Raw genomic sequence first — 20,917 nt, 5'->3', positions numbered from 1 at the left:
GAATCCTGAGCCGCCCTTCAGAGCCTTCAGGCTTCTGCGCCACCTGGCTGGGCCTGTCGTTCTCAGGCTCCGCGCCCCTGTCCCCCTCTAATCCCCCCCCCCACCTGTAGACAGGATAGCGGGTGGGAGGGCGTGGGCTCGGGCCAGACACGTGGGCCTGTTCCCTTACCTGTTAAACAGGGTGGGATGGTCCCTGCTCTGTGGGGCTGGGGAGAGGGTTGCACAGGGACACTGGGGGCAGGACACATGCCCGGCCCCGATGGCTCCAGACACAAGGCACCAGCGGTCACTGAAACGCTTCCCACCGCGATTCACACCCTCACCATAGCCTCTGCCCTGGTGACCCGGGGTCTCCTGCCTCCTGCTCCGGCCCCTCTTCACCCCGGCCTTCCCAGGCTTGGTGGGGTCTCCGAGCCGAGGCCGCGGCCGCCCACAGCGCGGGGCCAGGACAGCGTGGGGCCTGCGGCCTGGAGCTGCACCATGGGAGGGAGGCTGGCTGCAGCAGTGTCCTGCGACGACGCGTAGCGCAGCGTCCTCCCCGTGCTTCTCCAGATGTCCCCCAGGATCCGACTCCGCCGGGAGAGCCAAGGAAGCCACCTACAGAGGAAGCAGGTCCCGAGCACCGCTGTGGCGAAGGCCCACAGGTCAGGCCAAGGCAAACCTCCAGACGACGCTGAGGTTTAGAAACACTGGTTTAGGTAGGACTTGCCAGCCACGGTCCTTCTGGAGGGGGGCACGGGGCTCGGAGAAGTCGTCTCCCACGATGCACCAGGACGCAGACCTCAGCTCTAGACCCTTCTGAGTGCTCCCTCTGCCACAGCGGAGACGGTGTCTGGCCCGGAGCATCTCCAGCTCCCTGACCTTGAGGAGGGGGTAAGACTGGGGTGCAAAGGGCTCTGATAGGATGTGGAAGGGGGTCGGCACCAGGCCAGAGGGATGGTCATGGCGCTGGGGAGTACATAGCTGCAGAGAGCTGGGGCTGGTTACCAAGCCTGGCATTTCGGGGTCCTGTGGGGCCAGGAGCCTGTGAGCGTGGAGGTCAGGCTCCCGGGTGGCGGGAGATGGGGCACGTTGGCCGGTCCTGAGTCCACACGTTCTGAGATACTGCCCGCGGGGTTCTTGCATGTGCAGTGCCACCACCGGGTTCCTCCAGTGGCTCTGTGGACGCTGGTCTGAGCAGAGCTGGACTGGCTGGAGCTCAGTCTGTGCGCCCCCAGAAACACATCTTCCTCAGAAAGCTCCATCTGTTCACACCTGTGGCTTGTGGGGCTGATGTTTAGATAGGACATGCCAGGCTAAACATCAGCCCCATCTAGACACAGGCAGCTGGGTGGGGGGTCCAGTGCCAGAGGCAGGGCGGTGCTGGCTGCCGGCTGTGCTGGTTTGGAGCCTGGAGGCCGCTCGGGAGGTGGTGTTGCAGAGGAGCCGGAGAGCTGGGGACAGTAGCTGGGCGCCCGGGAGCAAGGACTGAGGGTGCCGCTGGCAGTCATTGGCCGGGCCTGGCTGAGGGGGCGCGGGTGGCCATGGCCCTGGGCGCGGTGGTGGCCCTGCCAGGCTGCCCACACACTGTCACCCCAAAAGGCAGGCCTGGTGCCCGTCAAGGCTGTGCTGATGTGTGGCGGCGGCCGGGCGAAAGCATTTCCTGCAGACGTGCTGACGGTCCCCAAAGTACCCGAGGCCGCGCGGGCGCTCGTGCCACTGCGTTCTCAGCTGCTGAGCATCTGCTTCCTCCGCCAGCTCCTCCGACGGCCTGTTTTGAGTTTAATACTGATTTGTGGGTACCTCTGCCACGTGGTCCAGCGTGACCTGCTGGTGGCCCCTCCATATTTGGATCCCACCTGGTCTTGTGTCTCCGTGTAGGGTCTCCCCACCTGGTTTGCAGGGGGCTTAGGAGCCCACGCAGGTGGGAGGGTCGGTCATTAGGTGATCACTAGGCATGGGTGTATTCCTGGGGCACTTAGAGCAGAGTTTCTGGGGACAATGAATCCGGGAGAAGGGGGTATTTGGTTGAACCCTGTTGATGAGAGAAACACAATCAAGAGGAATGTAGCGTAAAGGCCATCTCCTTATGGCCTGCAGCCCGCTGGTAGGTCCCTGACATGCAGGGCGCCAGCCTCCCCAGAGAACTCACGGCTGCCCTTGTGCCTTGATGTTTATGGTTTTTTAAAAAATATTTTATTTATTTATTCATGAGAGACCCAGAGAGAGAGGCAGAGACACAGGCAGAGGGAGAAGCAGGCTCCGTGCAAGGAGCCCGACATGGGACTCAATCCCGGGACCCCGGGGTCATGCCCTGGCTCAACCGCTGAGCCACCCAGGGATCCCTGATGTTTAAGGTTTTATTAAAGACGGGAAGTAACCTTATCTTCACAGCAGCCAGCCCTCCAGGTCCCCACAGGCTCGCTTCCACGCTCTTCAGAGACTTGCACTCTCTCTAACTCCCACTAATAAAAAAGTGTATGATCAGTCACTCCTCACACCCCTGGGCAGCTCCCTCTGCCCACGGGTCCCGTCCCTGTGCTATAGCAAAATCACCTTTTTGCACCAAAAAACATCTCAAGTGTTCTTTCTTCACTATTTGCTCACAAACCCCAAAAGCTGCAAATTTCATCACTGTGAAACTGGCGATGGCAACTGGCCGAACTTTGCAACCGTGCGAGGTTAGGTGGCGGCAGGGAGGCCCCCCTCATCTGTGGGACCTGGGCGCACGCGGCACCTTGGCCCTATGTGCAGAGCTCCCAGGCTCCCAGAGGCGGCCGCGGGGCCTTCGGGGCTACCTGGGGAGGAGCAGGTCCGGGCGCCCAGCCCCCGGGTGTCTCACCCATGCTGGGCCCGCTCTGCCCCAGCAGTGCACCCAGACGTGTGCCCAGATGTGCACCCTCGCCTCGGTTCTCACAGGCGCGTCTCCCCGGTGGAGACCACACCTGCGGCCCTTCCAGGATCTCTGGCTCCTTTCTTGCCCATGTGCTGTCCAGAGTCACCATGTCCATCCCCAAGGTCTCCGGACACGCGCTGTGACCTCAAGGTGTTAACTCAGCGCTTGGTTTGTGAAGATACTGCTGCTGAGATGGCACTTGCCACGTAGGTGCGGGCAGAGGCCGTGGGCACCCACTGCGTGGCCGGGAGCCCGAGGAGCAGGGGACGGAGGGGGCTGGTGGTTTCCGGCCACACAGAGGAGCCCAAGGGGCTGGGCAGGGAGACTAGGAACCAAGTGGGTAAGTGGGTGGTGCACATGACACTCTGGATCTCCGGAGCCGGCTCAGGGGCACACTGCGCCCCATCCGCAGCGCATGGGGCCGGCCCCACAGCAGGAGACCCCGTCCTGCTAGAACAGCAGCGGTCCATTTCCCCACCTTTTTTTTTTTTTTAAGATGTATTTATTTATTTGAGAGGGAGAGGGAGAGAAACAATCTCCAGCAGACTCCCCGGCTAAGCCTGGAGCCCCACGGCGGGGCTCGAACTCTCGACCCTGAGATCATGACCTGAGCCGAAGTCAAGAGCCAGATGCTTAACTGACTGAGCCACCCAGGAGCCCCATTTCCCCATCATTCTGACCACTCTGTGTCCCCTGAGGCAAGGCTACGAATGCCGAGCCCAGCGCAGGGAGGATTTCTGCAGTGGTTCCTCCACCTTCGCAGATAACTCAGGTGTGCGGGGAGCAGTTTGGTTTCTCAGGAGAGAGCATGCCGCGTGAGGGCAGGTATTTTCATCTGTTTCTTTGAAGGAGGACTCGCCAGCTCCAGAACCTGTGGCCCCTCAGCGGCTGAGGAACCTATCGAGCCTCCCGGCCTCTCTGCTGGAATCCTTCAGAGCTCGGCGAGGACGTGTGTCCTGAGTGCCTGCCCTCCCCGGTGTGAGAAGCACGGACACGCATGTGCGGGCGAGCTCATGGGTGTCTCCAGCACAGCAGCCCGCGCCTGGTGTTCCAGACATAGCAGAGGCTAAATAGATATTATTAGGGGAAAGTATAATTTACAGCTTCTGAAAACGGTTTGAAGTTCAAAACGAGAGAGAGAGAGACAGAAGAAGAAAAATAGAACCAGTAGCTGCACTAATTTTACCAGGCACCCTGTGGTCTGAATTATTAAGACGTGCATTTCAAAGAGATTTGAAACTTCTTCCCAACTCATTGAGCTGCTACTTTGCAAACTCTGCTTGATTCCCGGGCTCATCATGAATTTTATGAATTTTGTATTTTTACACCAGGGCTCTTTGAAGTTTTATCCTTAGAAAGCAAAAACAAAACCTAAGTGGGGCCTTTACTTTTTTTTTATTTTTATTTTTTTTTAATAGGGAAGTGTGTGGGACTGCTACAGGGTTCATATTCAACAATCACTGAAGGGTTGAAACATAAACTTGAAAGTAAATAGCTTTGTGGGAAGTCACGTTGCTGCCAGGTGCAGTCATCCAGGGGCCTCCGTGTGGGGATGCTGGGAAGGGGGGCGCGGTAGGCCAGGCATCGGTGAGCTCTGAAAGCGAGACGCTCAAAGGTGTGGGGGATACCATTTGTCGTTGCAAAGCAAGGACAAAACACAAACCTGCACATTTATGCATGCCTGACCGTGTGCATATACGCATTTGCACACTCATGCACTGTGGTCATGGACGTGACGTGCACGCGCCTGTGTATATATGTGAAGAGTAGATGCCATGGATTTGCCGGAGTTGCAGGAGGGAGTGGAGATCGGGGGTGGATGGAGGGAAGCAGAGGGGGAGGCCAATAAAAAAAGAAATGAAGAAAAAAAAAAGAAATGAAGTGTTGCATTTAGGAAAAATAGCGTGCTCTCATCCATCTGTAAAGTATGCATATGAGTATGCACATAATAAATCAAATTTAAAATTAAAAGGAAATGAGGGCCAGGTACCTCTCAGAGGGTGAAATAGAATGAAATGAGGTCTAAGAAAGTGTCTTGTAAATGGTGAAGTTCAGCTGAAGTTATTATTACTGTTGTCAAAGCCACTGTTACTGTTGCTAAGGACGGTGCTGAGGTGGGATGGGGACAATGGCCTCTGGTCAGTTCTAGGCAAATGGGACTCCCAAATGCTTCCCTGTTCTATCCAGTTGTCCCCAGGCACTCGTTTGGCCATCCATATTCTGGGACTGTCCCTACCCCACTGAGCCTGTAGTCTACTACCTTCTCCCCAAAGGTCTCCTCCAGAATGGCGTTGGGCCAGCCAATGACATCAGTTGTGGCCTGAACCTCAAAGCTTCTTCTCCCAGAGCAAAGGTGGACCCATCTGAGAGGCGCCTGGCCATCAGTGAGCAGCAGACAAGGCAAGCTGGCGACAGGCCTCCCACCTGGAACTGCCCTGGCCACCACACCCTTGCTCACCCCTCGGTGTGCCCATCACCTAGATCTGGATGCAGGTCTGCACTCGCCTCTCCAGGGGTGATGCTGGCCCGTGGCTCTCGGGTAAGCAGAGCCAGAGGGACACTGAACATCTGTGTGGTGGTAAAAGGAGAGCGTACTGTGGTGCCAGAGGAGAGGAGGGCAAGGAAGGTAGGGGACAAGATACCCCTGTTTCCCCAAGGCCAAGAATAAAGAACTCCCAAGGGCTTTGGGGGAAAGCATTAGGGGATGAAAATGGGAAAGAAGATGGACAAATGCAAGAGCAGGATCATATGTGGGACATGGAAGCCACCACACTTCAGAGCAGGGAGCGCTTGAGAGCACCTGTTTTCCCAGCTGCATGGAAGGTGGCTCTGTGGGGCAGAGCCAAAAAGGACAGGGGGACACCAGGCCTCCGTCGGCCATCAAGAGACATCTGTTCAGGGGTTCGGGGTACACTTATGGTGGTGACTGCGGAGTACAGAGCTGTGGAATCACCAGGCTGTACACCTGAAACCAGTATAACACTGTGTGTTAATCATACTTCAAAAATCAATCAATAACCTCCCCTGTACCTTCCAAAAGAGAGATTTGTTTACACCCGTGTTCGCCTTCCTATGGCAACAAAATTCCTCCAGGAACCTTCTATCCTGAAGCTCTTGTCACTGTCACTAGGCAGGAAGTTGAAAGCAGCATCAGGCAGATGCCAAACCCTTGCTCTGCCCCTTGGCTGGCTTGATGAGACTCTGTGCCACCACCGTGTGGCCACCCTGTTTCTGCTGAATCCTTATCAAGATGACACTCCAACGTGGGTTTCTCTGAGCCTGTGAATGAAGAAGTATTAGATCCCAAGACTCCAGGATTACGGTCCTGGATTGCTTGGGCTTGGAACATTCAGGAAAGGACTCTGAGCATCGGTGTAAATACAACAAAGATGAGAGACATCTGATGTGCACATGACAGAGAAACAGGACTGGGTAACCTCTCCGCATCAAACAACTGGAAGCCGCCTGGAACATGAAGCAGTGGTTTTCAGGACACTGAGCATCAGGCTGCACAGACCTGATTTCCGGGCGACGTGAAACAAAGGCAGAAGGCCAGTGATTGCTGAGGCTTTACCACCCAGAGGAGCTTCCAGATAGCGGCAAAGCCCGCTGGCTCCGGGATCCAGCACACAGGGCTGACCTTGCAGGCAGGCCAAGGCAGCCAGGATTTGCCGGGCACAGTGTCAGACACAACTCAGGAGTCGAGAAGCTCCTCTTTGGGACCTAGTACTGACATGCACCTGTGTGCCAGGGACCTGGAGCTGCCCAATGTCAGGGAGGGAGTGGGGAGGCATGAAAGCTCCAGCAAGAACAACACCAGAGGTTTACATGGGGCTGGGGTTCCTATTCCACTTGCCAGAGGAGAAAACCTGATAACTTACGGGGCATTCAGTACAGCACTCAGGAAATTTGACTTGGTGACGGGAAGAAGCATCAGTCACTGAAAATAGAGAATCAGCGATGACCCCGAGAGCTTTCGCGGCCAAGAACGTGATGATGTTAACTAAAATGCAGTCCGTGCATCCGAGGTTCTGGAGGGAAGATTGCACACGTTCCACAGAGACATGAGATATGGGACGGATACCAAACGAGATGAAAAACAACAGTGTCAGTGTGAAGAGTATTCCATGAAGGATTCACAGTAGATTAGACATTCCAGGAAAAATACTTAGTAAACCTGAGGAAATATCTACAGAAATGATCTAAAAATCAAGCAGAGCATCAGCAGCCCGTGAACAACTTCAGGAAACTTGATTTATGTGCAATCGCATCCCTGAAAGAGAGAGGACAGAAGGATAGAGAAAATATTTGAAGAAATAGCAGCGGAAATGCAATTCAAATTTGACAAAAACTCTAAACCCACAGATCCACGAAGCTCAAGGAACCCTTAGTACAATAAACATGAAGGAAATCACGCCAAGGGACCTAAGAATCAAACTTCTCCGAAGCAGGGACTAAGCTAACTCTTCCTGGTAGACATAATCTTCCTTATTCCTTCTGTTAAGAACATCTAAAACTCCTGCCCCTCATATATCAGACAAACATAATATAGTTCTGAAAGTGGAGAAGGCAGACTGACTAGGAACCTTGGGACCAAAGCAAGGACACAGCAGTGAGTCACTGATATTTATTCATTCATTTATTTTGTGTCGTTAACCTGGACTGGGTACCTGAGAAGCTGCAACTCAGAAGCTCCAACAGGTACAGATGAAAAGCCCCAGTAAAATCCTGTTCCCTCTAACCACAGAGCTAGGCGGTAGTAGTCCAGCAAGGCAGGAAGCATCAGGCAAAAAGTGCTTGACTCCAGCTAAATACGATAACAAAACCTGTGGCCTGGCCCTACCCATGCCATGGAAGATGAGAAAAGGATGTAGACTTCCTCTCTGAGCAGGATCTACCATGGTGCTCCATCCCCTGCCACCCACTGGGGTCCTGTGCAAGAGTAAGACAACCCTGCCTCCCCATCCCCAGGGTCAGCGGGGAACCCCACACCCACCAGTGGTGATGAGGAGACTCTCCCCTTCCCCTAAAGCCAAGGTGATGTCTGCAGAGGCCTAAGAGAGAGTCTGAGCCCCCATCCCCTTTGTATGAGGAGCTCCTGCCTCCCAAGGGTCCATGGAGGCCACGTAGCGATCCTAGATTTCCACCCAGTAGTGAGGTGGGGCCTACCTTCCCTGACCAGAGGAGCTTCAGAAGAGGCCTACCAAAACACAGATTTAAATAAGACCGAGAAGCTCATAAAGTAATATCTGGAACGTCCAGTTTTTAATCGAAAGATCACTCGTCATATAAAGAACAATTAAGAGCTCAACTCGAATGAGAAAAACAATTGACAGCGCCAACATTAAGAGGACACAGGTGTTAGAATTGTCTAAAAGAGATACTTAAAAAGCCGTCATCAAAAATGCTTCAAAGAGAATTTCAATCATTTAAGACAAATGAAAAAAATATTTATATAAAAGCTCAGCAAAGAAATAGAAAAGTTCAGAGCTGTAAGTTCTAGAACAAAAAGCTGGAAATTGTAAAACAAAATTAACCGAAATAAAAGTCCTCAATGAGTTCAACAGCAGGATGAAGAAAACAGAAGACAGACCCAGTGAGCTGGACATAGAACAATGGAAATTACACAATTTGAATAACAGAAGAAAAAAAAGTAAAGAAAACTAAATGAAAATAATCAATAGATTTTTCAGGGGCAAGGAGACTGTGACAAAGGATTTAGTATTTGTGCCACAGGAGTCCTGGGAGGAGGGAAGAAAGACAATGATGCTAAGAGGTATTCAAATTAAGGGCATTCCTGGGTGGCTCAGCGGTTTAGCGCCTGCCTTTGGCCCAGGGCATGATCCTAGAGTCCCGGGATGGAGTCCCACATCGGACTCCTTGCATGGAACCTGCTTTTCCCTGTGCCCGTCTCTCTGCCTCTCTCTCTGAATAAATAAATAAAATCTTAAAAAAAAAAAAAAACAAATTAAAAATGGCTGGACATTTCCCAGATTTGCCAAAACACATAAATATTCAGTTTCAATAAGTTGAGCATATCACAGCAAGATAGACCAAAAATGATATCTCTAGGCCAAGAAGTTTTTATTGGAAAATTCTACCAAGCATTTAAAAAATTAATACCAGTTTTAGACAATCCCTTCCAGAAAATTGAAGAGGATGGAACAATTCCCAGCTCATTTTTCTGAAGCCAGTATTACCGATGCCAAAGCCAAAGACAGTTAAAGAAAAATTAAAACAAACAAACAAACAAACAAACAAAAAACAGGGGCTCCTGGGTGGCTCAGTCAGAGAAGCGTCTGCCTTCAGCTCAAGTCATGATCCCAGGGTCCTGGGATCAAGTCCCACATCAGGCTCCCTATTCAGCGAGGAGTCTGTTTCTCCCTCTGCCCCTCCCCCTGCTCATGCTCTCTCTCTCAAATAAATAAAACCTTTAAAAATATAAAAATAAAACAAGTAAATAAATAAATAAAATTGCAGACTACTATCCTAATATGTATATAGATGTGAAAATTCTTAATGAAATACTGTCAATAATTCTAAACAAAATACCATGATATACAAGAATATTATACTATTATACGCAAAAACCAACTGAGGTTTATTCTAGGGATCAAAACTATTTGAATGTCACATATGAACAAAAATATTTGAACATCAATAAAATCAATACATCAGATTAATAGGCTAAAGATAAAAGTCACAGTCATATCAATGTCTGCAGAAAAGCCTTTGACGAAGTTCAACATCTGTTTAAGATTAAAAAAAAATTACTCTCAGAAAATTAGGAATACAGGACTTCCTCAACTTGATAAAGAACATCTGAAAAATGTCCTCCAAATAATGTCATGCTTAATGTTGAAAGACTGAATACTTTTCTCCTAAGACTGGAATTAAGTCCAACATACCTTTTCGGGTCACTGCCACTCAACATAGTGCTGGAAGTGCTAGTCAGTGCAAAATGATCCAATAAAAGAAAATAAAGAGCATAGAAGTTGGAAAGAACTAAACATAATGGCTGCTATTTACATAGTGTCTTCCTAGAAATTCCATAGGAACACAAACACACACACACACACACACACACACACACAGTCTCCACTTTTAATGATTGAGTCCATCAATGTCACAGAATACAGACCAACATGTAAAAATCAGTTGCATTCTGATATACTAACAATGCACACGTGAAAAAAAGAAATTTAAAAGTACAATGCCATTTACAATTTACATTTACAATACAAAGCCATTACAACTGTTAAAAAAATGGAACATTTAAGTATAAACCTAACAAAACATGTATAGGTCATGTATGCTGACATCTACAAAAATGCTGGTGAAAGAAATCAAAGATCTAAAACAGAGAGACATACCATGATCATGGATGGAAGATTCAACATTGTAAGGATGTCAGTTCTCCCCTAAATTGATATATCAGATGAATTAAATTCCTATCAAAATTCCAGAAAAAAATATGTTTGTAGATATACACAAGTTTATTCAGAAATCTAAACAGAAAGGCACAGGAATTAGAAAACAAAATTCTGGAAAAGAAACAAAAAATGGGAAAATCTCTCAAACCAGATTTCGAGATTTATTATCTGCAGTAATCAATACCCCACAGTATTGGCAGAATGACAGACACACAGATTAAAGGCACAGAATGGAGGACCCAGAAATAATTCCATCCAAGTATCACCAATTGATCTATGACAAAGGCGAGCTGGAGCAAGTGGCAATCCCCACAGAAAAGGGAAAAAGCCTAAACCTCACAGCTTAGGCAGAGATCCACAGAAGTGGATCATAGATTTAAATCTAAAATGCAGAACCGTAAAGCTTTTAAAGGATTATAAAGAAGAAACTATTTGAGATCTAGGCCATGGTAAAGGCTTTTTAGAAATGATGCCAAACACATGGCTCGAAAAGGAAAACAATGATAAACTGGTTTTCATCTGAATTAAAGACTTCTGTTCTGTCTGCAAAAGACTCTGAAGAGAATGAAAATACAAGCTACAGATTGGGGGGGGGCAGATATTTGCAAACCACGTAACTGACAAAAGACGGGTATCCAATGTATAAAGAACTCTGAAAATATAACATTAAAAATTCAATTAGAAGATGGGCAAAGGAATGAGGAGACATTTCGTTGAGGGCATACACAGATGGCAAGTAAGCACATGAAGAGATATTTAATATTGTTACCAGTGGGGAGATAACAAATCAAGCCTTGGATGAGATATCACTGCACACTCATTAGAACCGTTAAGATGAAAGTAGTGACAATACCAAAAGATGGCAAAGATGACAGCAATTCCATCACTCATGCATTGCTTGTGGGATGAAAAACAATACAGTTATTCTGCAAAATACATGACAATTTCTGGAAGATTTCAACATGCACATCATCTGACCCTGCAATTACACTGCCAGATATTTTTTCCAGGGAGATGGAAATTTATGTCTGCATAAAACTTCTAGACCATTGTACATAGCACTTATGTGTATAATATCCAAAACCTGGAACCAACCAAAGAGTTCCTCAACGGGCAAATGGTTAAAAACACACTGTGGTACATTCATACCATGGAGTACTGCTCAATAATACAAGGCAATTAAACTTCCAGACATGCAAATTTTGCATGAATGTCAAGTCTCAAGGGCATTGTTACGCAGGAAAAAACTAGTCTCAAGAGGTAAGTAACATTCTCCACTCTCACTTATGTGACATTCTAGAAATGGCAAAAATGTAGATGGAAAGATGCAGGCTGGTGATTGTCAGGGATTAGGGATGGTGTGCGAAAGGAAGGTGCATGTGACGGTAAATGTGTAGCACGAGAGAGACCTTTCTGGTTAGGGAACCATTCTGTATCTTGGTGGCTCGATAATCCATGCAGATGATTAAGTGACATGAACCTACACACATTGTACCAATGTCAGTTTTCCTGTTTTTGAGATTGCACTATGGTTATGTGGGATGTACACACTGGGGGGTTCTGAGTACATGTGACCTCTCTGAAATATCTTAACAACTTCTTGTGAATCTGTAACTATTTCAAAAGAAAAGTTTAGGGGTGTCTGGGTGGCTCAGGGGTTGAGCATCTGCCTCTGGCTCAGGTTGTGATCCCAGAGTCTTGGGATCAAGTCTCGCATCAGGATCCCTGCAGGACCCACACACCCCTGCTACAAGAAATGTTAAAGGAAGTCCTTCAGACACATGAAAAGTGATAGAGATGGAAATCTGTATCTACACAAAGGAATAGAACATGCCAGAAATGGAAACCTCATGGGGAAGGATTAAAGGCATGCTTTTTTTATTGTTCAAATCCCCTTTATAAGAAGTTGACTATTTGAATCAAGAATAGCAGCAGTGTGTTATAAAGTTTATAGTATTTGTAGAAGTAAAATATAGGGCAACAAAATCTGGAAGGAACGGGGTAAAAGTGCATTGTTGTCACAATGCACTTTTATCAACTCTAGGGGAATAGGGGAAGGTAGACCATGAGGTGGCAAAGATCACACTATAACCATGAAGTGACTTCTAACACAGCACAGCAATGAATTACAGGTAGGAAGCCAACAAAAGTGATAAATGGAATCATAAAGATAATCAGTTAATCCAATAGAAAGTAACCAACGAGGAGAAAGGAGTCAACAAATAAGAAATAGAAAACAAATAGCAAAGAGGTGGGTTCAATCCCAATCATACCATCAACCCATCAAATGCAAAAGGGATCTGAACATCCTGATGAAAAGGCAGAGACAGTTGGAGTAGATTAAAACATAAGGGAAGCCTGGGCGGCTCAGCGGTTTAGCACCACCTTCAGCTCAGGGTGTGATCCTGGGGTCCCGGGTTCGAGTCCCACGTCGGGCTCCCTGCATGGAGCCTGCTTCTCCCTCTGCCTGTGTCTCTGCCTCTCTCTCTCTTTGTGTTTCTCATGAATAAATAAAATCTTAAAAAAAAAACACAAGACACAACTTTATGCTCCCCACAAGAGATCGACTTTATATTAAAAAGTGCAAACAGGTTAAAATGTAAAAGGATGACTAAAGACAGACCATATTAACTCTCGTCAAAAGAGAGTTGGAGAATATCCATTAATATTGGACAAAGTAGATTTCAGAACAAAGACAATTATCAGGCATGCTATTGTCATCTCATAATGACGATGGTGTCAAATCATTGAAGCGGGCATAACCCTAAATGCTGTGTGCCTAATGATGCAGCTTCAAAAATCAGAATGAATAAACTGATAGAAACAAAAGGAGAAATAGCTAAATCCACAATTAAAGTCAGAGATTTTAATGTAATTTCTCCAGGAATTGATCAAACAAGGTGATGGTATCTGTAAGGACTTTGAAGATTTGAATGACACCATCTCCCAGCTTGATCCGATTGACATTTACAGAGCCCTCTACCCAACCATGTCAGAATTCATTCATTTCAAGTGTATGTGGAAAATTCAAAATGGTAGAATGTATTTGGGCCATAAAACCAGTTCCAATACATGTAAAAGGATTCAAATCATACGAAGTCTGTTCTCTACCCAAAGTAGAACTCTGTTGGTAGAAAGGATGAACGAGGTCTCTGGAAAAGGCCCAAATATTGGTACAAGGAACTCTGTATCTACACAAAGGAGTAGAACATTCCAGAAATGGAAACTGCATGGGGAAGGATTAAAGGAATGCTTTTCTTACTGCTCAAATCCTCTTTATAAGAAGTTGACATTTGAAGCAAGAATAGCACACTTCTAAATAACCCTGTGTCTGATAAGAAATCAAAGGAGAGACACAATCTTTTTAATTGTAGGAAAATAAAACATAAAGCATCAAAACATGTGCGCTATCCCTACAGCAAGGCTTAGAGGAAAACTCAGAGAGTTAAGTAAATACTCATATTAGAAGAAAGTTCTCCAATCAATGACCTCAGCTTCCACCTTAAGAAACTAGGGGGAGGCAGAAAAGCAAAGTAAAACCAAAATAGGAGGAAGAAAGGAAAAAACAAATATCACACAGAACTCCATAGAATAAAAAATAGAAAAAAAAAATACAGGGGATCCCTGGGTGGCGCAGTGGTTTGGCGCCTGCCTTTGGCCCAGGGCGCGATCCTGGAGACCCGGGATCGAGTCCCACGTCGGGCTCCCGGTGCATGGAGCCTGCTTCTCCCACTGCCTGTGTCTCTGCCTCTCTCTCTCTCTCTCTCTGTGACTATCATAAATAAATAAAGAAAAAAAATATTAAAAAAAATACAGAAAGTCCATGAAAGCAAAGCTAGTCCTTTGAGAGCATCAATCAGATTGATAAATGCCTGGCCAGGCTGATGAGGAAAAGAAAGTGAGCAAAAATTGCTGTTATCAGTGACGAGAGAGGTGGCATCACTGCTTACCCAACTGTGCACTTCATTTTTTTTTTTTTAATATCTTATTTGTTTGAGAGAGAGAAAGAGAGCGAGCAAGAGCAGGGGCAGGGGCAGCGGGAGAGGCAGAGTCCCCGCCGCGCAGGGAGCCCGATGTGGGGCTTGATCCCAGGGCCCCGGGGTCACGACCTGGGCGGGAGGCAGACGCTTTGCCGCTGGGGCCTGTAGCGCCCCTGCCCAGCAGTGCACGTCCGGGTGGCTTTCAGGGTCCACGGAGGGCACCGCGGTACAGCTGTTAGGGACGCGTGAGATTGAACGGACGCAATCGTGACCAGGCTTCCCCACTCAGTGCTGCACCCCCAGTGCCTGGGAGAGCATCCGGCGCATAGGAGACGCTCTGACTGCATGTGATCACCGAGGGTCCGTGGTAACGACTGACCGGGCCTGGATCCCGCAGTGAGAGTGCCCAGCCCCGTGAGAACACGGGGAGACCACCCACAACCACCCCCGGCCTCCTCCTGAAATGCCGCTGGCCTCCTGGGCATCCTTGCTCCCCACCTACCCCCCGCTACCGACCACCTACCCCACCAGCTTGCATGGAAGCCGCCTTGCAGTTCCCGTCAGCACCGCAATTCCAGGGACCACATCCACGTGCAGGCGTGTGCGGGGCGAGGGGTGTGATCGCCCAGGCTGGAGGCTGGGGCCTGCAGAGGCTCATCCCCATAGGACACGGGCGCAGAGGAGGAGGCAGGCAGGAGGCCGCCTGCAGGACACACTGCGTGACCCCCAGCTGGTGCCCACAAATGCTGTGTGGGGTTATCGAATCCCCTCGGCGAGGTCTTGTGTGCACCCAGCTGCCCCGGCACCCGCCACTGAGAAGCACGCCCGCCCTCCTGCGTCCTGCTAGCCCTCCTCCCCGACAGGGATGCGCTCTGCCCCCGAGCCTGGAGTTCTGCCTCCGAGCCTGGCGTGGCGCCTCGCACACGGTAGCACGGCTCAGGGGGGACTGTCTACCCTCCACGACCGCACACGTCTGTCTTATTATTCTTATTTCGGATTGTTTCTAATTACAAGCCTGTGTCTGAAAATCATTGTATAGTTTTGGAGTTTCACACTTGGCGCTGAATCCAGCCCCGTGTGGGGACTGGGAGTTTTAATTTGGGACTAATTGAAACAAATCAGGAGTGGGGATGACCTGAACAGTGTGTGTGTGTGTGTGTGTGTGCACGCGTGTGTGTGCGTGTCAGCCTGGGACACACGTGTGAGTCTAGAGGGAGGTGACGTCTGCATTTCTGCATCGCTTTGCCCACAGTGGTCCTGGGGCAGGTGCTAAGCAATCCGTCTTAGGAATTTTGACCTCAGGAGAGCTATTTCATGTTCCAGAATTTATGCTCCTTTGTGAAAACACCGAGGATGTCACAGCCAGCATTGCCACCTGCGGGCCTGGGGACCGTCACCCGAGCGCCTCTCTGCCCCATCTCTGCCGCTGAACGTTCCCACCGACCACCGGCTCGGAGTTTGGTCAGCCCGGTTTCACGCCTGTGCTTTCTGCCCATCGGTCCAGGCTCTGCGGGTCCTGCGAACTCTAAATAAATAGCAGACGAATTGATGTGATTATCAGACTGATTTCATTCTCTGCGCTCTAATGAAGAGCCCATATTATGCAAATGCGCGTGATTATGACAGCAAGTTTTTTAATTGCAAATTCATTCCCCAAGCCCAAAATAAACTTTTGCCATGCCAGGGGGCTGCTGTAACACAGGGCAGATAGGAAAACTCATTTCAGAAAGAATGCGTCCCAGGGAAAAAAAAAATAATTAAGCTCCTTAGAATTAATTTGAGGTCCTTTCATATTTATCTTTTCTGACTCATTATTGAAGGGGGAACCAACCAATGCTACTCCTTTTATTGTATGGGATTGAGAAAAAGAGAGAAAGCAGGGAAGGGAGGGAGGGAGGGAGGAAGGAAGGAGGGACAGACCAGGGGCCCTGGGAAAGGGCTACCATTTGTCCTCAGGCTTCTTTGGACGTGGCGAGATGGGGCAGGCTGCTTTTTCCATCCTTGAGCTTAGAAAGTTGTTGTAGCTTCTGACGCGGAGAGTCGAGCGCTCACGGGGTATCCAGGTGCCATCCCTTCGTGGCCGTGGCCTGGTGTTTAACATGCGCTTTTGACAGCAGACGCAGGGCTCCGGCAGGCCTGCTAGTCATGCCTCTCGCTTCCTGCTAACCCCTCGATGGTGCTTTCCCACTTGCAACCACAACGGAATCCATCCTCCTCCCCAGGCTCCTCTCTGTCAGTCCGTGGGCCTGGCAGGAAGCTCGCACGTAACCTCCCTGCCTCCAGGCTCCTGACGTCCCACCCTGGCTATGTGGGGCTCCTCTCTGCTCCCCAGAGACCTAGGACCAGCCCATCTGGGAGGCCGTGACCCCCGAAACCCCTCTGCCAGGAATGTGCTTTGTCCACAACAGGTGGCTGCCTTCCTGCTGGTCAGGCCTGAGAACTTTCCGGAGCATCCCAACCAAAGGAACTCGGCCACTCTGCTTCACGGGAGCTTCAGAGCCTGTAGCACCAACTGAATCTGTCCCGTGGGTTTGTTCCCAAGTTTCAGCGGCCAGCCCGCGGCCTCGGGGGGGCAGGGACCCCGACTCTCTTGCTCACAACTCCGCCCTGGTGCTCGGAACACAGCGTGGGTGGAGCGGGCCCGCGGGAGCCGAGGCGCTGTGGTTTTCCCACCCTGTGGGCCTCTCTGCAGTCCTCCCGGCCCCACGTAGGCACCTGGCAGGATTCTGGACTCTTCTGAGGCCGGCATCCGTCTTCCCGAGGGGCCCTCCGAAGCTTTGTCTCCTCATCTCCAGTTTGCGGCAGGCACCGTCCCGACCCCCGGGGTTGTCTCCAATGCCACCTCCTTTGGCAGCGAGCCCTCTCCACCGGCCCCTGCACCTCCCTTCGTTGGGTAAGATGCTGGGTTTCAGCTGATTCTGGCTTAGAGAACCTTTGCCGCTGATCTGAGAGCCTTCCCAGGAGCTCCAGGTCCCCCTGGACATTAAATTATGCCTTTACTTTGTTGTGCGTTTGGTCCCCACCACCCCCGCCGGCCCTCCTGGGGCGAGGTGGCCGGCCGGCTCGCGGAGAGTGAGCAGGTGAGCAGATTCGAAGGAGAGCATGCAGGGTGGGTCGCTGGGTCCTGCACCTTAAGTCCCCCGCGGGGACGACGCCCTCTCTCCGGCTCCGCCACACCCTGCCCCCAACAGTGAGTAGGGAATGAATGCGTGCAGGAATGAATGAGTGATGCAAGGACGCACGTCCTCCGGAGCACCTGGGTCGGCACTCGGATTCCGTCTCAGACCTTCCGTTGACTCTCAGTGTTAGGCATCTGCTGGCCGAGCCGGACAGACGCCCCTGTGCCCCCCCACGCACCCCCCACCCGGCCCCGATCCGCACCTCCCGGCGGGGTCGCTCCCCTGGAGTGTGGGTGAGCCTCTGCCTCGCGGGGACAAGGGACAGCCTGAGGCCAGGGCCCCGGGTCTGACAACGGCCACGTGAGCTCTGCAGCAGACCCCCCCCACTCCCCAGTGGAGCCTCAGGGGGTACCCCAGCTGTGCCTGACGCCCCCTGCAGCCTCGCAAGGACCCCGAGTCCCAGCCAGGCCCCATGACACCATAAATACATGTGGCTCTGAAATGTGTGTGTGGCTTGCTCTCAGCTGTGCATAACCGCACGGGGACGGGGGGCGTGGGCCTGGCCTCCAGCCGGGGGCAGCCTAGGGTGGGCAGCTCTGTCCTGCTCAGGAACAGCCCCTCCCTGCCGGTCAGCAGCCACCTGGTCGCCAAGCCCTGGGCCGCCCCCACAGACAGGCACGCACCTGTGTCCGTGAGCGGCCGCTGCGGATGCCTGGTGAGCCTGGGGCCCTGAAGACAGTGTCCTCCCTGCAGCCCCAGCCCCCGGGGGCCCCCGTGCCCTCACACTGCCCCCCACCCGGCACCTCCTCCTCTCCTAGCCTGGGCGTGTGGGACCCGGCCTCTCCCCTGCGTGTCCGTGCCTTCACAGGGAGGGTGTCTGGTCCATCCAGTCTGTTCTCTGCCGAAGATGCCATGTGATCTTCTTGTGTATTTTCTGGGTAACATTTTATTTCACAATTGTGCAGGGGAGGAAAGGATCCACGATATGTGTTCGAGCCCTTTCCCAGAACTGCGGAAAATCCATACAGTGTCTCGTCTGAGAACAGAGAGATAAATCTGAAATTTAATGGTTAGAGCCCCAGACCCCACCCAACTCCCTGCAGTGGGTGGAGCCAAACCTCTGGCTAATGGTCCCACCTGTATTTGCATATTCCCGGAGCGGGAGGTGGGGCGGAAGCCAGTGGTGTGAACTGTGGTGCTCATATCCACCAGTGTCATTATTTTGTACGGCATTTCCTGTATGACAGGGTCTCTATGAGGACAGATAGATCAGAGCATCGATTTTTTTAAGCCCCCCCTAACAATTTGGCACAATTCTGTAAATACACGCTTTATAGACTTCCTAAAACTGCCCAGCACCGTGTGGATTTATCGCCCAGCACTGACCTGACCGTGTGTACTGGGGAATTACACCTGCCATCCGGCCCCAACGCAGAGCGCGGTGGGGCCCCCCGTCCCCACCCCTGAGCCGAGGGAACACGGGCATTTGTCCTTAACTCACAACTGTCCCAGACGTATCGATCTCAGAACCAAATGTCAAATACCCCACTTTCCAAAATAAATGTCTCTCTTGAAAGTTCTGTGTAAATTGAATTTTTATAAATCAAATCGTATTGTAAAGCCAGTAAGCGCTGTTTATGGGAAACTTGTTTGCCTTCCTTTACAAATGGAAGAAAACCATGCCAAGGCTAAGAGCATTAGTTAACTTTATTTAAAAAAAAAAAAACCCTACATAATCATTTTTATTAAAAAAATATATCTGGTTTTTAAAAGGGGGGATTACTTGTTCTCTGATTTTATGTTTGACACACTAATGAAGCTGTGGGCTTGAAGTGCAGCCAGAAAATTTAGTGAAAGGTCTGGGGTAATAGAGACGCCTTTCAATCACCCATCGCTCATTACCCGGGACTCACTGATGCCGCGGCTGCTGGTCGGGCCGCACTTTGAGAGTCACTGGGCGGGTGAATAAATCAAAGTCCTTCTTTTCCAGGCAGTTACCATTGTCAATGGAGCCACTTGCTCCTTCCCCGGCCCCCAGCTACTCACTGACCACGAGCAAGAAGCCGGACTTCTCCGTGGCGCGGTGTGCCCAACCATCGAGAGGACCGCACGCCATCATGGGGCCACAGGGATCTGGGGTGGAGGCTTCCCAGAGAGAACCTGTGTGTCCTTTTTTGATTTTGGAAAAGAGGATGGACAGAAGGTCAACCCGATGTGCTGGAGAAATGTTGAGTGAAGAAAGCCTGGCTGGGGAGCGGGGAGGGGGGGCTTCTGAGTTCTGATTCCCCCAGACTCACCTCTGTGACCTCGGACGTCACCCCCCTTCCAGGGCATTGACTGGCTTTCCTACAAAATTCATTACATTTTTCACTCATTTCAACAGATCATTCTAGAGCACCTACTATGCACCAGGGACTTTGCGAGCTATCGGGAGCACAGAAGCGACCGTTACAGATGGCTTCCCTGCATCGGCGAACAAGAATGCTCCAGAAAAGTAGTCAGACTACTAATTTTCATTGCAATCAATGCCAGAGTAAACAATTCACTGGAGGCCTGATTCCCTTGAGGAATCAGATCACAACTTACTTTTTATCTCTCCTGCTCCTTTCATTGTCAGCCGCGCAGGACCGGCGCCCCATAACCATCAGGACTCTTGTGCTCAGTGGCGGGGATCTAACACATCGGAGTCTTAGTGTAGAAACGAACACGACCCGTCTGCGAATTGTCATCCTGTTTGGAGTTGATCTTTCCCTTCCCCGCACTGACCCGTGTGGTGAGGCTGCTGGGGGCAGGGACCTTGGGCAGCCAGAGGCCATTCCAGACATCTGACAGGACACGGTGACGCAGAGTGCGTTGGTTCACGTCAGCAGAGATGTGGCGTCGGAGGAGACGCTAAAGTTGAGTGGGCTCCCTTCGGTTCAGTTCTGAGATCCCCCCAATTTCTGCACATCCGGGCCTCTGGCAGGGACCCCGACCATTCCCGGCAGTTGTGCAAGAGTTGTTGATGGCGCCTCCCGGCCCTCGGAGCACCCAGAGAAACCTCAGCCTTTTGCTTACTTCTTGCCTCCAGACCGGCTCCCCCTCCCCAGTCCTGGGCGCTGAGCTCAGTCCTGCCCCTTGTCGACAATGTCTGCTCTCAACACATACCCAGGAGCTGGGCTCAGGCTGAGGGGACATTACCTGCACCCCCCAGGCCCGCCACCCCCATGAGCAGCATAGCTGGGAGGAGCTGCAGGGGCGTCTGGCCTCCAAGATGCTAATGTCAGTTCGGGGGCAGTGTCCAGGGCACAGAGAAAACCCAGCTCGTCTCTCATTGCCCAGTGCGCCCTGTCCAGTCACCGGGCCCAGCGCCTGGCACAAGGCGTGGAGCAGCATCCACAGTGTGCACCTGGGAAGCACCTTGGGGCTCTCTGCCCAGGGACTCGACCTCCCCATCAGCCAAGAAGCTCTGAAACTATGAACACAGCCCAAGTGGAAACGGAGTGAGAAAGCCTGACTCTGCATGGTGGC

The sequence above is a fragment of the Canis lupus genome, chromosome 10 (genome assembly GCF_003254725.2).
Source record: "Canis lupus dingo isolate Sandy chromosome 10, ASM325472v2, whole genome shotgun sequence".
Classification (NCBI taxonomy): Eukaryota; Metazoa; Chordata; class Mammalia; order Carnivora; family Canidae; genus Canis; species Canis lupus.
The sequence above is the reverse complement of the archived record's forward strand: the minus strand, read 5'-3'. Positions refer to the sequence as shown.